This window comes from Cavia porcellus, unplaced genomic scaffold (genome assembly GCF_034190915.1).
Source record: "Cavia porcellus strain 051 isolate PalLab524CR breed Dunkin Hartley unplaced genomic scaffold, mCavPor4.1 scaffold_2, whole genome shotgun sequence".
In the NCBI taxonomy this organism is placed as follows: domain Eukaryota; kingdom Metazoa; phylum Chordata; class Mammalia; order Rodentia; family Caviidae; genus Cavia; species Cavia porcellus.
The window spans coordinates 41,156,676-41,172,038 of record NW_026947485.1 but is presented as its reverse complement, the minus strand read 5'-3'; the positions used below and the strand labels follow the sequence as shown (position 1 = coordinate 41,172,038).

General features: G+C 36.8%; 1 protein-coding gene and 1 non-coding gene across 5 annotated transcripts in view; both read right to left on the bottom strand.

Moving 5' to 3' along the window:
- Grm8 (glutamate metabotropic receptor 8) overlaps positions 1-15,363 on the bottom strand; it is a 783,619-nt gene that overhangs the window by 595,855 nt on the left and 172,401 nt on the right. The window lies entirely within an intron of this gene.
- Positions 6,660-6,880, bottom strand: LOC111758402 (small nucleolar RNA U3). The gene has a single exon (XR_002792580.1). It is a non-coding gene; the product is annotated as a small nucleolar RNA U3 (small nucleolar RNA).

Below are 15,363 nucleotides of genomic sequence, written 5' to 3'. Positions count from 1 at the left end.
ACTGCCAACCAGTGGTGCTTCAGCATTCAAAAGTAATCAGCCACCATTTCAAACTCTATCAAAAAGTCACGTTTCACTTTCAGAAGACAAGAAATATCAGTGCATTCTTTACTAGAGTTACAGAATGAACGATGAAGCAAATGTGAATTTTAAGACAACAAAGCAATCTCTCCATTTTACCGTAGAAAACCAGAAATAAGGAAGAACCATTGCCACATTTCAGGCTTTTTCAATATTCACTGGATTGTGATCAACCAAAGCTAAATGTGAACAAGGGATATTCAAACCTCTACTCAGACTATATCCTCATTAATATGGGTTGTAAAGTTCCTTTTACTAGTTAAAAACACATACTTTTACAGGACAGGAGTCAGCAAAAATATAAATATCACAAATAAAATCTAGTGTATACACTGTCTTGTTTACACCCACATTTAATTCATTTCTGGACACCTAAATTTAAAAATGAAGCAATCAAGGAGGAAAAGGATTGCATTAAAAATAAAACATGCCTTAGTTATAATTTAATAAGTATTTCTTTCATTTATGTCAAGTTGTTAAATACAGTCTATGTTGCTCTGAGGAGGTATTTAATGTTACTTTAAATTTGCATAACAGTTATTCTAAAGAAGGACATTTAAACTCCATTGGCTTATACAATATCCAGGTAAAATTAGAAAACAATATGTTAATTTCATTTTCAAGATAAAACTGAGGCAGAAAATAGACACAAGACTTTTCCAGATCAATACACACACACACACACACACACACACACAATTTATAGATCATTTCTCCTAATTTTAAAAATTTATATTATTAGAATCTTGTATAAGAATATTATTATGAAACGTATGCAAATGCAACATATTAGTTACAATATAATTTCAACTATAAATCATTTTATATGGAGTGCTGAGATTCTAAGTAATTTTAATAAATTTGCAAATTAAGAGTATATTTTCTAAATCACATTTTGAAATTATATTTAAATTTTCCTTAAACTCATATTCCAGAGACAAAAGAAAGTGAACACAGATTGAACCTGTGATCAGAGGACTCTGTTGATTGAATTATGTTTTGATTTCTAAACCTCTGTAAGAACTAAAGTTACAATTTCTAGGAGACATATGCAAGTTGTAGCGAGTCATAACTGGGCCAAGAAGCATTTTCTAACCTATAATTTATAGTTCAGTTGTCATGCTATCTAACACCTCAAAATTTATTTGAATAATTGTAGATTTATCGCACCATTTTAAAGCCTCCAGAAATCACTTCATTAACTGGCCGTGTGACGTCTTACGTCATGATGTTGCGTCACCACGTGATGACGCTGTGCCATCACAACACATCATCGCATATTGACACAATGTCATGGCATAATATCATCAAATTAAATTCATCGACATCGCATAACCTGAACCCAAGTAGGAGAAGACAGAGTAAAAGGTTTTGTTAGCCTTGTCAATACGCCTGGTCAACAGGGAGAACAGCAACTGGAGAAATCATTTCTGGCCTCTGGAAACTTCCTAAATTTCCAAGTAGGAACATTTGAAAGTTACAAGTTCAAGGGACCGGTTGCTATAGGACTAGCTCTCATAGATTTTTAGTAGCTTTGCCCCATAAAAGTTAACACTTGACCTTTATTTTAAAGATAAACATTTACAAATATTAAACTTCTCCCCAGGGCATAAGGATCATATTTAAACTGATGAAAAAAGACATCTAATTCCTTTACTCCTCATTTCTCGCCCTTACCGTCCAGCTTCTTCCAGTTCTTCACCTTCATCTGGCATTCCTCTTCAATAATATCATGAAACAATAAGTATAGAAGATCAGGCAACAGATGGAATCAATAGTTTTGAGCAGAGATGATTATATTATTATATTATATTATATTATATTATATTATATTATATTATATTACATTATGGGGATATTGAGAACTATAAAAGAGGGCTTTTGTCATTAGAGAGGTGGTAACAAGCAGAATCACTATGTTTGAAACTGCTGTGTGCCTGGGCATTTTGATAAGTCATTTATCTGAAGGTTATCTGAATTACCTTTTGAAGTCTTTCAAAAGATTCAGTTGCCACCTCATTAAACACATGGGGCAATTTGCTTATACTGTCAACATGTGATTTCTCTTTCATCAATCCAGGCACTACATGCCAGCCACTGTGCTAAGTACGAGGACTCAAAGCAAGCAGAAGCAACAGGGTCACCCTGAGGAATTCAGCAAGCAACCAAGACAGATGAGTAACCAATTTCAAGACAATCTGTTAAGGGTTCTAATGATAAGAGAGTGGCCTGGGAACTCAAAAATAGAAAGGATGATCTGCTGTTGCCAGGAAGATCCTTCCAGGGAGAGCAACCCATTTTATTCTCAAAAATTGAGCAAGCAGAAGAGGAAACAAATTCCAGATTCAAATGCAAAACACTAGACATACAGAAGACCCCAAAGTATCAGCTGAAATCCATCCTTTCGCAGATGCTTTCTCTAAATGATTTGTTCATATAAATGCTGTTTGGAGGAGTACTGACTCACACACTCCTATTACCATAATCCTTCATCATAATTGCAAACAGTCTCTAGATGACTCGTAATGTACTACATCAATGCAGTATGGTTATCTGTTAGGGAAGCTTTCTATCCATGAAGTTAAATGTGTCTCTTCACTTCATAACCAAACACAAATTGGAAATCAAAGCCACTTGTTTTATTGAAAGCCTTTGACTAGCCATAAAGATCATGGTAACTTATTTTCTAGAATATACATAAAGGTGGACTATAAAAATCCCTGCTGACGTTTTACCTTTTAAAAATTGGTATTAAATAATATTTATTTTTCAATATACTATAGAAAAATTCCTCATCCCCAGTCATGATAAGTTGTAATACATTCTGTCATTCTGTTTCAACATGAAAGTCATTGGTAAATATTTTCTACTGCTACCATAATCCTCAAGAGTTATTTAAAATCTAGACAAGACAAGATAATGAAACTCTAGGGGATTTCTGCCCCCAAAGCCTTACTTTCATCTTTCTGAGAATTACATGATATTGAGAGACAAGTTTTCAAATACATTTTCAAAGTATCATTTATAAGCCAGATATACACCCAGATATCTGATTATGTTGTAATTATGTGACTAAACCAGTGAAATTTTTAATCTGTGACTTTTAATCTAAACTACAAATATACATACATATATGTGTATATATTCATTGGCAGATATATCTTATACAATGACAAAAAGAAGAGTATTAGCACCTAGACTTCAAAAATATGCCATGAATCACAGTTATGATAGAGAAAAGTTTCCAAATGCCAAATCTTTCCCACATATAACATATACAAAATCTTATAATGAATAGAATTATAAAGAATTAAGACATAATAGAAATTTGCTTATATAATGGATAATAGTTTTGAAAGTGGAATACCCATATTGCTCCACTTATGATGAGGTTACATCAGGCACTGAAAATATTCTAAGCTGATCATAAGTTGAAAACATCGTAAGTGGAAAATGTACCAAGTACACTTAACCTAGGGAATATCCTAGCTTATAGAACATACAGTATGCTCAGAATATTGTAGAGGACCAATTGTTCATATATATATTCACCACTCACAGGGATCCTGCAGCAACAGGTGAGAGCTGTGGCTCCCTCCCACTATCCACAAGCACATGAGAATATAGTGTCACATATGCATGTCAAGCTTAAGAAAAGATAAAAATTCAAACTATAGTTTGTAATGAATGCTATCACTTTTGCATAATCACAAAGCAAAAAATCACATATGCAGCAATTGTAAGTCAGGGACCACAAGCATAGGGAATATATAGAGAAAAGATCTTCAGAATATGGGAATACAATAGTACACACCAATAGGTTGGGGAGTTAGGGAAGTTGTTAAGATTTGTTTCCTTAAGAAATAAATCTTAAGAAAAAAAATCCAAATCCAGGAGAAAAACTAGAGGAGAAACACCAGAAATTTCTAATATTTAAAGATTTATTCAGCTGTACATTAGTATTATTTTCTACACAAAATTCAATTAATGCAACAGATGCCTGTTACAACTTTTAACTTAAGTTAGGTACTTGTGAGAGCATAGAGTCTTTGTTAGTAAAGTCATCACCAATACTTTGTCTATTTTACACATTTGGAATTCCACATGTTGCCTTTCTCAAAGAAGGTCATCTGCACAAATATGTCCTGATATAGGAGTGATATGGTGGGTTTGGGAGTGTTTTAGATATATCGTTTTCATTGTTGAGACAAAATACCTCACAAAGTTGAAGGAAGAAGGATTTACTGTAGCTCACAGTTTGTAGAGGCCTCGCTTCATAGTTGGCTGGCTTCAAGGCAAGGTAGCATAGCAGATGGGGCCTCACAGAAGAGAAGCAGGACATGACAGGGAGAAGGCGGCAAGCAGTGACACAGCAGAAGCAAAAGTAGCAGCTGCCTTCTTTCTGTCCCTTTTATATTCCATCTGGGCTACCCATTATTTGGGCACTTCCACCCACACTCAGGCTGGGGTGCTCTTAATCCCAGAACACCATAATCTACCACCTTTGAAACCTCTCACCCTATGAGCACATGAAATTTTGAAGCAACATCTGGATACAAGCCATTCTGCCTCTAGCCCACCAAAGATTCATGCACATCTCTTTATCCAAAAGGCATTTAGTTCATCTCTAACAGTAGGCAAGTCCTAACTGTTTCATCATTGCTAAAAGTCCAAGTCCAAAGACTCCTCTAAGATTTAAGATAAACTTTTAGCTGTGAGCCTCTGTACAAATGAAAGGACCTCCAACATACAATGGCAAAAAAATAACCATTATCATTCTAAAAGGTATAAATGTGGGGGATATAAAGGAATGGGATCCAAGCAAGTCCACAATCTAGTTGGGCAAACATTCACTCACGGATTTCCAAGACCAGCATCTGAGGCAATCTGAGGCAAAATGTGAACTCCAAAGTGGGCGGTCTGCCACTACAGCACTACATGGGCTGGCTTTGCTCACTCCTTGCCACCTTCTTTGTTCCTGGCTTCTCCACTAGGGTTCCCACTGCACCTTAGCTTCACATTCACAGCTTTGTACACGGCCCTCCCAGGAGCACACTCCCTGGTCTGTCAGGCATTCTTATAAACTCTGGATGGAGGCCTTCCCGACCCCAGGAACTCTTGCATTCTACATACACTTAAACCAGAACCATATGGATGACACCAAGGTCTGCCACTAGCTGGAGCAGTGAAGCTTCCTTCTTTCTTGACTGAAGGAGTCGGTTGCTTGAATCACTGAGCACAGTGAATTCAATCCTGTTCTAGGATGCCACCATCCTGGAATATGGTGCTCTGTGCCTCTATTCTCAAAGCAAACTCTTTCATCTTTGCAATTTTGAAACTACAAAGACTGGACTCCTGCTAGTTCTTGTAATATCCTCAGGTTTTCTTTTCTATCATCTCATTCCTTCTCAGCAACCAAGTTCTCCTCTTCTACATCTTTGCAGTCTGCAACTTTATCACCATATCCCTTCTGGCCAAACCCAAAACATTTTAAATCATTCCACTGAGGTCCCTGCTCTTTACTCTCAACATAGATCTGTCTAAACACCCCCAACAGTATCCATGCCGCTTCCTCAACATTAGACTGCTTTGAAATTTCTTTTGCTAGATTAATTAGTCTACTGACTCTAATATTTATCTCAGGCAAAGTCTCCAGACATGAGCAAAATGTAGACAGACTTTCTGCCAAGGCATAACATACATTGTCCAGAATTCAACAGCCAATTACAGTCCTTTCCAACCGAAACCACCTGAGCCTGGCCTTTAACAGCACCATTTATATTAGCATTTTGGTCTTCTGAAATCTGACCAGACTATTTCATCAAGTAGAGCTTAAAGCATTTCAAGGCTGCTTCTTCAGCTGGTGTCTCAAAACCTCTTCAAACACTTCCTACAAGCCAACTCCAAAGGCTCCTGAACCACACAGTTGTTGAACCAGGTATGGTTACAACAACAATCCTGCTCTCTGTTTTAGTTACTTCTCTCACTGCTGAAACAAAATTCCTAACACCTAAAGTTAAAGGAGGAAAGGATTTTTGTAGCTCACAATTTGTAGAGGTTTCAATTCATAGTTGGCTGGTTTCAAGGAAGGGTAGTATAGCAAAGGGGATCACAGAGGACCAACAGTACATGGCAGGCAGCAGGCAGCAAGCAGTGGCACAGCAGAAGCCAAAGCAGCAGCTTGCCACCTCCTCCTCCTCCTCCTCCTCCTCCTCCTCCTCCTCCTCCTCCTCCTCCTCCTCCTCCTCCTCCTCCTTTTCTTCCTCCTTCTCTTTCTTCTTCTTGGAAGGAAAGGTTTATTTAGCTCACAGTTACGGAGGTTTCAGTCCATAATCAGTCCAAGGCATGGAGGCATGACATAAGGGCAACACTTCAAGGCAGCAGAAGACAGCAAAAGCACAAGAGTAAAAGAGGGGAATAAGCCTCTTTTTCTCCCTTGCATTGTAAGTAGGCTACCACTCCCCAGGGTGGGTATAGTACTCGTACCATCTCCCTGCAGTCCTCTTACCTAGACCAGCATGTTTACAAAGTGAGACCCTGGACCCTTGATGAATGATTGAGTTAAACTTTTTTTTTAAGCCACTCAAACTGTGTTCCTCCTCTCTTGCTAACTCTGAGGAGACAGCAAGAATGATCATCAATGGCAAGTGGCAGTTGCACTCAAGCAACACCAAGAGCCAGCTTCATGCTCAGGAAGGAACACTACGCCACCTCCTGCTCGTGGTTTCTGGTACTCTACACGATCAGAGAAGCTTCTCTAGTAACGTACTATAGAAATGATCCCTGAAAGTATAGCCTTTGAGTTAAACTTATAAACTCAAATTTTTTTATCTTTTTGAGACAGGGTCTTGCTGTGAAGTTCAGGCTGGCTTTGGGCTCATTTTGTAGCTCAGGCTGTTCTCAAACTTCCAATAGTCCTCCTGCCTCAGCCTCCTGAATGCTGGGATTATAGGCATGAGCTACCATGTCCATTTTCAACTTCTCAGATTGACACAATGTATCAGCCATTATAAGCCAGCACTTGTCAATTTGGCAACCAGATACGTTTTTTAAAATCTGTATCCAGATATAAACATATGCTTATTCTTACCATTTCACAACTGGAACATTATAGCCAGATTTAACAATCCTTAAGAACCACTATTAAGTCTATCAACATTATATTACATTAGAACCATAACATTTTGTCCCTGGTCCCCTCAAAGACTCATGTACATTCTTTTGTGCAATATTCCTTTTACATTCCATCAGATTACCCATCCCTTGGGCAGTTCCACTCACACTCAGGCTGGGGTACCCTTAATCCCCTCATCCCATTATTATCCCAACGTCATGCACCCTAATCTAGTCACCTTCAAAGCACCCCCTCTATGACTAGATGAGGCTCTGGGGAAACATCAAGACACAAGCCATAACAGAAAGTGAAGTCTTTCAGTATTCATGTGGAACCCTCCGTTTCCATATTTCATTTGTATACCTTAGACAGGTGTAACAAACACTTGCCCTTGTTTTTTTTTTTTTTAATCCTTATGTTTTGTTTAACTTCTTGAGAGCTTTGCAGATTCCCATGAGTTAGAACATAACCTCCCACAAAGAGACTTAAAACCTGTTTTAAGTCTGTATTTTTCTTTAACCTATTGAATGCAGGAAAATGAGAAAATAAAAGCACTCCATTTCTTAAGGACATACTAGCTACTAGAAATCATGGTAGTTGCATTGCATACATTATCTCATTTAGCTCAGGCACATCTACTGACCTCAAAAGACAACATAATTATTAAATAATATGAACTACAAAATCCACTTGTTTGAATTACTCTGCTAGCTCATTATTTTTAGAATTAACTTGTTAGCATTTTTAAATGCATCTATGAGCTGGGAACTGTTATTTTTAATTAACTCAATTTACTACTTTCCTGAAGTTTCTAGGTGAGTGAGCATAGATCAAGTTACAAGGCTGAATAATCACTGGCTTTGGGGTTTTTCAAGTGGAATATTCAGTGCCAACTCCATCTTCTCTCCACATCCTTCTCATCCTGTTAATATTTATGGCTACTCAAGTTCTCTCTGTCTCCTAGACCTGCTGAGGTACACACTGCATTTGTGCTCTGTGTTTCCTGATAACATGTGTTTGATCGATACAATGCAATCTCAGTTTCTCTGCTCACTAAGGTTCAGGGCTGAACACATGAAGTTGGGCACACTGCTTTCTCCACTAGAATGGAAATGGTCTGCTGCATTTCCATATAGGTTATACTTGCTTTCTCACAAAAGAAAAAGAGGGTCTTAGACTGACAAACTGAAAAAAGAAATTGAAATTGAAGCCAAAGTTAATAATCTTCAGTGCTTTTTCAGTTTTTATTTTTCTTACTATATGTTTGCAGTACATAATGATTACATTCCTCCTGGAAGTTGGTACATATGCATAACGAATCTTCTATTTGTATTCCCTTCCTTTACTTTCTCTCCTCCCCTATTTCTCTTTTGCAAAAAAATTTATCTCTTTTCCTATTTTGTTCTTTATTCATGTTTTGAGTCTCTTCTATAAGAAAAACCATGTGATACTTAAACTTCCGTGTCTGATTTATTTAGAATTATGGTTTAGAATTATGATTTCAAGGTACATCCATTTTCCTACAAATGATTCAAGTTTACACTTCTTTATGGGAAAGTAGCATTCACTGTAATAAATACCACTTTTTTAACCATTTGTCTTGTTGATGGACATACAGGTCACTTCCAAGATTTAGCTATTATGACCTGGGTCACTATAAATATGTGTATGCATGTATGACACTTTTAACTCTTTCAACAAGATACCTAGAAGGGAATAGCTGAGTTGAATGGAATTTCTAGTTTTATTTGAAGCAGCTTCTTACCCATCTTGGTCTAGGCTTCCAAAATTTCCTGCAAGGAGGAGGTCAAACTCAGAGAGTTTGGAAATTAAGAATTGCAAGGTACTGAGGTGGCCAAACCTAGGGAAGCAGTAACAGAATCGCACACTAGAAAATCGCACTCTAGAAAACACATATGACAATAAAAATCTACAGCAGAAGCCAAAATGTGCTTGAGGGAGCATGCAACAGTCATTGATCTCTGTATTTAAAAAACCACCGTTGTAAAAGAGGGATCACAAAAAGATTCAGGAAACACTGAAGCAATCAGACCACTGAAGGCAGAGCTGACACTACAAGCATGAAAGCTTGGTGAGACAACTACCAAAGGACGCAGGAGAGGGAAGGTTAAACCTATTGAATTCAGGGAAAGGGAAGAACAAAAGCACTTTATTTCTCAAGGACCTGCTAGCTACTAAAAAGCATGCTAGGGATGATTCAGTGGATTGATAATCAGGACTTCTTTGATATTGTATTAAGAAATACAATAATACCTCAGTTCATGAACACTTCTGTTTCTCAACAAAATTGTGTTTCAGTTAGCAAACTCTATGTTAGGGAAAGAACACGACAATGGCCATTTTCCCCACACACATGGAATGAACTAAGTTCATGGACTGAGGTAGCTCTGTATTGAAAGATTAAAAAAAAAATACAATTCTGAAGAATTTGAGCAGGAGGATGGGAAGAAATGTAGAAACAAGGGCATTAGTGGGGCAAGAAAAAGTTGGTTTCATTTTAGAAATGAGCAGTTTGAGGTGACGACAAGGGACCAAAGTGAAATTCTCATGTAGGTTTATGACTTTCACAGTCCCAAAGCCTCCTAGAAGAGTCATGGCTAGGAATGGAGGCACCAGTTTGTAAGAAAAGGCTCAGCACACAGTTTTTAATTAAACTTGTTCATTCATTCATTTATTCACTCATTATCACAACATTAACAGAAATTTAAGCATACATTTTTCATGAGAAAGAAATTGTTTTTCTCCTTTTTATTAAAAACTGTAACCTATCTCAAAACAGAAAAGGGTCAGGGATGTAGCTCATAAAGACCCAAAGTTCAATCACCAGTACCTTAAAAATATCACAGTCTTTAGAAAATGGTTGAAATCACTCATTACTCGGAAACTCTTACTGAAAAGTTTTGATTTGTTAAAAGAACTATTACTTCAAATAAGAGATGTTTTCTTAAAAACTCCAGATTGGAAATTGATGGCATTTTCTATCAAGAATCCATTAATTGGTTTTCCTTAATGTTTAATGGGAGCAGTCATCAAACTGAAGAAACCTTATGTCATTTATCTGCTCTCTCTCCAAAGCCTTGAGAACACCTGATGATTATTTCTATCAAACCTATCATTCACTGAACACATAATCATGAATAATTTAATAAAGCAATAGATCTATTACTTAATATAGTGCTAACCTTTTATAATGCGTGTACCTGGGGAGAAAACTAATATCAGTGTCACGGAATAACTTATACCAGTCCTTGGGTTTTGGAGGTAACATTGTGACTCACGGAATACTTAAATACATGCAATTATAAACCACATTATGGGAAAATAGTTAACCTTTGTGTAGCATTTAAGAGTTTACAAAGTACTTTCTCAGACATTACCTCATCTGATGCTCATATCAACCCTGTGAGACAGGTTTTATTTTGTAGGTGAGAACAAGATTCAGAGAGGCTAAGTGATTTGTCCAAAGTTGCCTAGCTATTAAGTGGTGGAGCTCAGATTCCCCCAACTTCAAAGGTCTGTGCTGCCTCCTGCATCTGGATGTCCAAAGCATGATAAAAACAGATGACAACAGGCTTTTAAAAGCAAGTTCTGGCCTCATTCATGGCTCCAACAGGCCATACGTGCGATAATCCTGTTTCCCTTATTTTGTTATCCATCTGTCTGGTGACCAAGTGTTCTCATGACAGCCCCTGCCAAGAAGCATCATAAGCTACCAGCTTAAGAAAAGCGCTTACTTTCTGATGAACTAAAAGACATGTGAACTATTCTTGCCTACCCATCATCGTGTAGCAAAAGAAAGCCACACATCTGGGAGGGACAAGTGCTACATTCTTTTTTAAATGATTCTTGCCACATGACAGTTCATGTAAACAGCACACAGAATTTCATGCAATCAAGAATTGGTCTTTATGTAAAATTCTTAAAGGAGACTTGCCTTGCTTTAAACTAATTTTATGAAACTTTGTTTTTCCCACTCACTATTTAGCTTGACTTAAGAAACTCTTTGGAATATACTTTATTAGTTCTCTCTGTGTGCTGTCTCTCTGTCTCTCCCCTCCCCACTTCTCTCCCTCTCTCTCTCTTTCTTCTTCCTGACTACCTATGATGGATAAAGGCAATGTTTTTTTTCTATATTCTGCTCTTCATTGTTCTTCATTATGCTTAAACATAATGAACATCTCCCCTTTGTTTTAAAGGCTATTATCCTGCATTAAATGCAAGTAATTTAAAATGTCATTAAATAAAACTTGTATTTCTTTTATTGCAAAATTAAACTCAATCCAACTTAGAACAGAAGTCCATTCTTCACTAGTTAAAAAAACTATTTCATTACAATAATCTTTACTTTCATGTCAGTTATCAGTATTATTATTTAAGTGTTTTACTCACAGAACTCCAAGGGTCATGCAAAACTGCTTCAGACAAAGATCCAAGGGTGACAATGACTTGGAATAAAAGGACATATGCTTTATAATTTATATATTTAGGTAAGTGGTTGTGCCCTATCTCTTCAAACCAGTAAAAACAAACAGGAGCACAGAATGTTTTCTCACTAGATAAAAATATTTTCCTTTGTATGACCAGCCTGGGATTGCTCCATTCTTTCTACTTCTTCATATTAGTTGAGGATAACTTCCCAAAATATCTGATATTAAGAGAACTCTAATGAATTGAAATTTTAATCATTTGAATTCATTTTTAAAAGATGTTAGTTTGATAAGCAAAATCACATTATTTAAAATAATTTGCATCGAGTAGCCAAAATTAAACTGAGTAAAATATTCAGCAATAACCAAAGAACTTTAGCAACTTAGTCTTGAAGACAAACTTAGCAAGCAAATTTGTGTCAAGTATAATGCTAAGGGGATTCAAGCCACATTATCAATATGGACCTTGGAGAGTAAATGACTATTCTGACTGGCCTATGACGGCAAAATTTCCTGGGATGGAGGATTCCAGGGCCAAAATCAAGACTTTCCTAGACCCAGTTGGATACTCTAGACCCAGTTTGAGGGAAAATCTTCAACTAAACTGGAGCAGGCCTGAAGGATAAATTGATCCTGAGTCAGAGCTGGACAAGAGTCATTGATTTTAGAAGACCAACCCTAGGACAGGCTGAATTCACAGTTGGGGTACAGACCACCACAAAACAGAGAAAGGAGAAACAGCAAAGGAGAACATACATGCTGTGCTCTAGATCTAGAAACTCCTCTCAGAGGCTCATATCTTCAGAGGTAGGGCTTTTGAATGAAAATTAGGTCTTGGGAACTCATCAATGAATCAATCCATTGATGCATTCATAGCTGAAAGTGCTATTAGGAGGTGGGGCACAACTAGAGGCAATATGTCGCTGTGAGGCATGCCTTTGTATAATAAATCTTTTTTTAAAATTCTGGACCTTTCCCTTTCTCTCTGGTTAGGGCTGTTGTGAAGTGATACCTTTGCTCTACCATGCTCTTCTACTGTGGTGATGTTTCTGCCTCAGAGCCAGCCAATCATTGACTGAAACCCCAAAATCTGTTAGCTAAAATAAACCTCTTCTTTAAATTGTGAATACCAAGTATTTTGCCCATTTTGAAAAGATCACTATCACCATGCAGAATACCTCTTCCCTCTTCAGTTTGTACTCTCTGGTTAGCCGATCAGTCAGCTGTTCTCTTCCCTTTGTTCAAATTTGGATGAATCATTTTTTTTTACTTCAGTATAAAGTGAGTAGAGCAGACCTCCCACTTCACACTGATAAATAGAAATAAGGATGTCCCTTGAATTATAGGGCTACCCTGCTTTTGTGAGGGAAAAGCCTTTATGTGCTATTAGAAACATGATATAGGTGGTATTCAGTTGGAGTTTCATTTACACTAAAGTACTTTCCTTTGGAAGACAACCAAAGATCCTTTCCACTCTTTTCAGAGTCAGCCAGTGCACATGCTACATCTATTATTTCCATTTCTGCTTAGGAAATAATTTTTGTGAGGATGAGTCCCATGAGTGTGACCTGCTGGTTAAGTGGTAGTTGTACAATTGTGGCCAGCAGATGAGAGAAACTCAGCAGAAGATAGGACCCTCAAGATTCACTTATTTCCCCCAGAAGCTTCCTCTTTTAGAACTAAGATCAGTGATATTCTAGGCACTGGATTCTTTTAGAATGGGAATGGCATTGTTTTATAAATGGAGCAACAGTATGGATTCATGATCAGAGTATTCACCCATTCTACTGTTAAATGCACAATCTTAGACAGTTCTGTAAGCTCCCAGAGACAGACTATCTTTCTGTGGACAACTAGCAGTGAAACAATGTCCAGGAATCTTTGTGAGAATCACATAAGATGCAAAATGTAGAATGCCTTGTCTGACACAGGTAAATGTCCAAAAAACGGGTTAAATCTTTCCCTTTCTTTATTCTCTGACAATATCTAGTCTTCGGATGAGGAAATAGCTCCCAGTCAAATTTGAGAAATTGTTCATTATTGCCATTATTATCAATCTCAGTAACAGCACGATTAGAACTAATTTAGCTCATTTTCTTTCTCCCCTACATTGATCTTGCCCTATAATATCTAAATGCCTTTTGAAAATATTATCAGAATAAATTGGTATCTAGTAGAGTCAACCTGATATTTATACTTGAAAACTTCTAAAATACATTTGGACAGTCAATTCACCTATGTCTTTTTGTGTATCTTTATCTATAAATAAGCTTGTCTCTAAACAAGGAATACCATAAACAATAAACTCCTTTTAGGACCTCACTATATTTGACTATCTTTTAAGTGAAATCATGATAACCAGTTGAATGGTGGATTCTATACTTAAAAACTCTTGAAGTTTATTTTTACTTATATCACAAATACAGTCATTAAATAGGTCATAAAACGTTCATCTCCATTTTTGAATGATACTGAACATTACAAAAGTTAGTTATTTCTAAAATAATTCATAAAAGTTAATATAGCCTTGTCAATACAAAGATCTTTGAAGTCACTATAAACCAGCACCCATCACAGAAGCTTGCTTAAAAGAAAAAAAACAAGTGAGCTATCATAGAGATTTTTGTCAATTTTGATTTTTATGACTGGTGAAAATCAAGAAGCACTTCCATATGCCATGGATATACCTGGTGTAACTCTTTTAACTTTTTTAAAAAACTTTTTATTGGTACCGGGGATCAAACTCACCACTGCCTGCTTGCAAGGCAGGTGCTTATGCCGCTGAGCTAAATCCCTAGCCCCAGCCTGGTGTAACTCTTATAATACTTCTGTTCTATCAGGAATATGATTTTCCCATGTTACAGATGATGCAACTAAATAGCAGAAGGTACCTGAACTGGTAACAACACAGAAAAACTTGAACCTGTGTCTCTCTGACTTCAGAGATCATACTCTGTAGCCATTAAACTAAGTGTGAGATAAAAGGGAATTGGCCCCTTTTTTTGGTAATATTACAATTCTACCTAAGAAAATATTTAAATAGTTAATTTCACCTTACATTTATAGCAGTGTAAATGATGTACCAAAATATTTATCTTCCAAATTGTCCCGTAATTGTACATACCAGTAGTCACAGATTGTATTTTCTGAGTCTCAGCCTCGGATCACATTTATTCTACAGAAATTCTTTTTCCAAAATAACTGCTTAAACTTCATTTGAGTAGTTTAAGCAAATGTTCTTTAATGTTCCTTCATCCTGGTTGGAAGGTGGAGGGGACTAAAAAGCTCTGAGTTTCATTCACTTCAAAAATGGAATCTCAAAAGATTTGAAAAAAAATAGTTCTAGTTTTTCAACTTGACTTTCAAAGATTTTTAATGGTTAATTTGATATCCTACAGTATTTGGCAGTATACTTTAATGAGTTTAAAACTGGACTTTTTTCTAGAGACATTTTTTCCGGTAATGATTTAAGTCCACTTTCTCTTACCTTCCCTGGGCATTGATGTCATTAGACTCAAAGTCAAGCATGAAGGTGAATAGATAGCAATTTATGACCATTTAGAGCTCTGCTCTCCGTCTCACCCACAACATCTCCTTTCTTAGCTCCTGACAGGGCCTTCATCAGTTGGGTCAGATAAAAAGTTGGGTGGAAATAACAATGCCTGGTAACACAGACAGATTCCTTATTCCTCTTCCTATTTCTGGAGGTTGGTTCAGAGA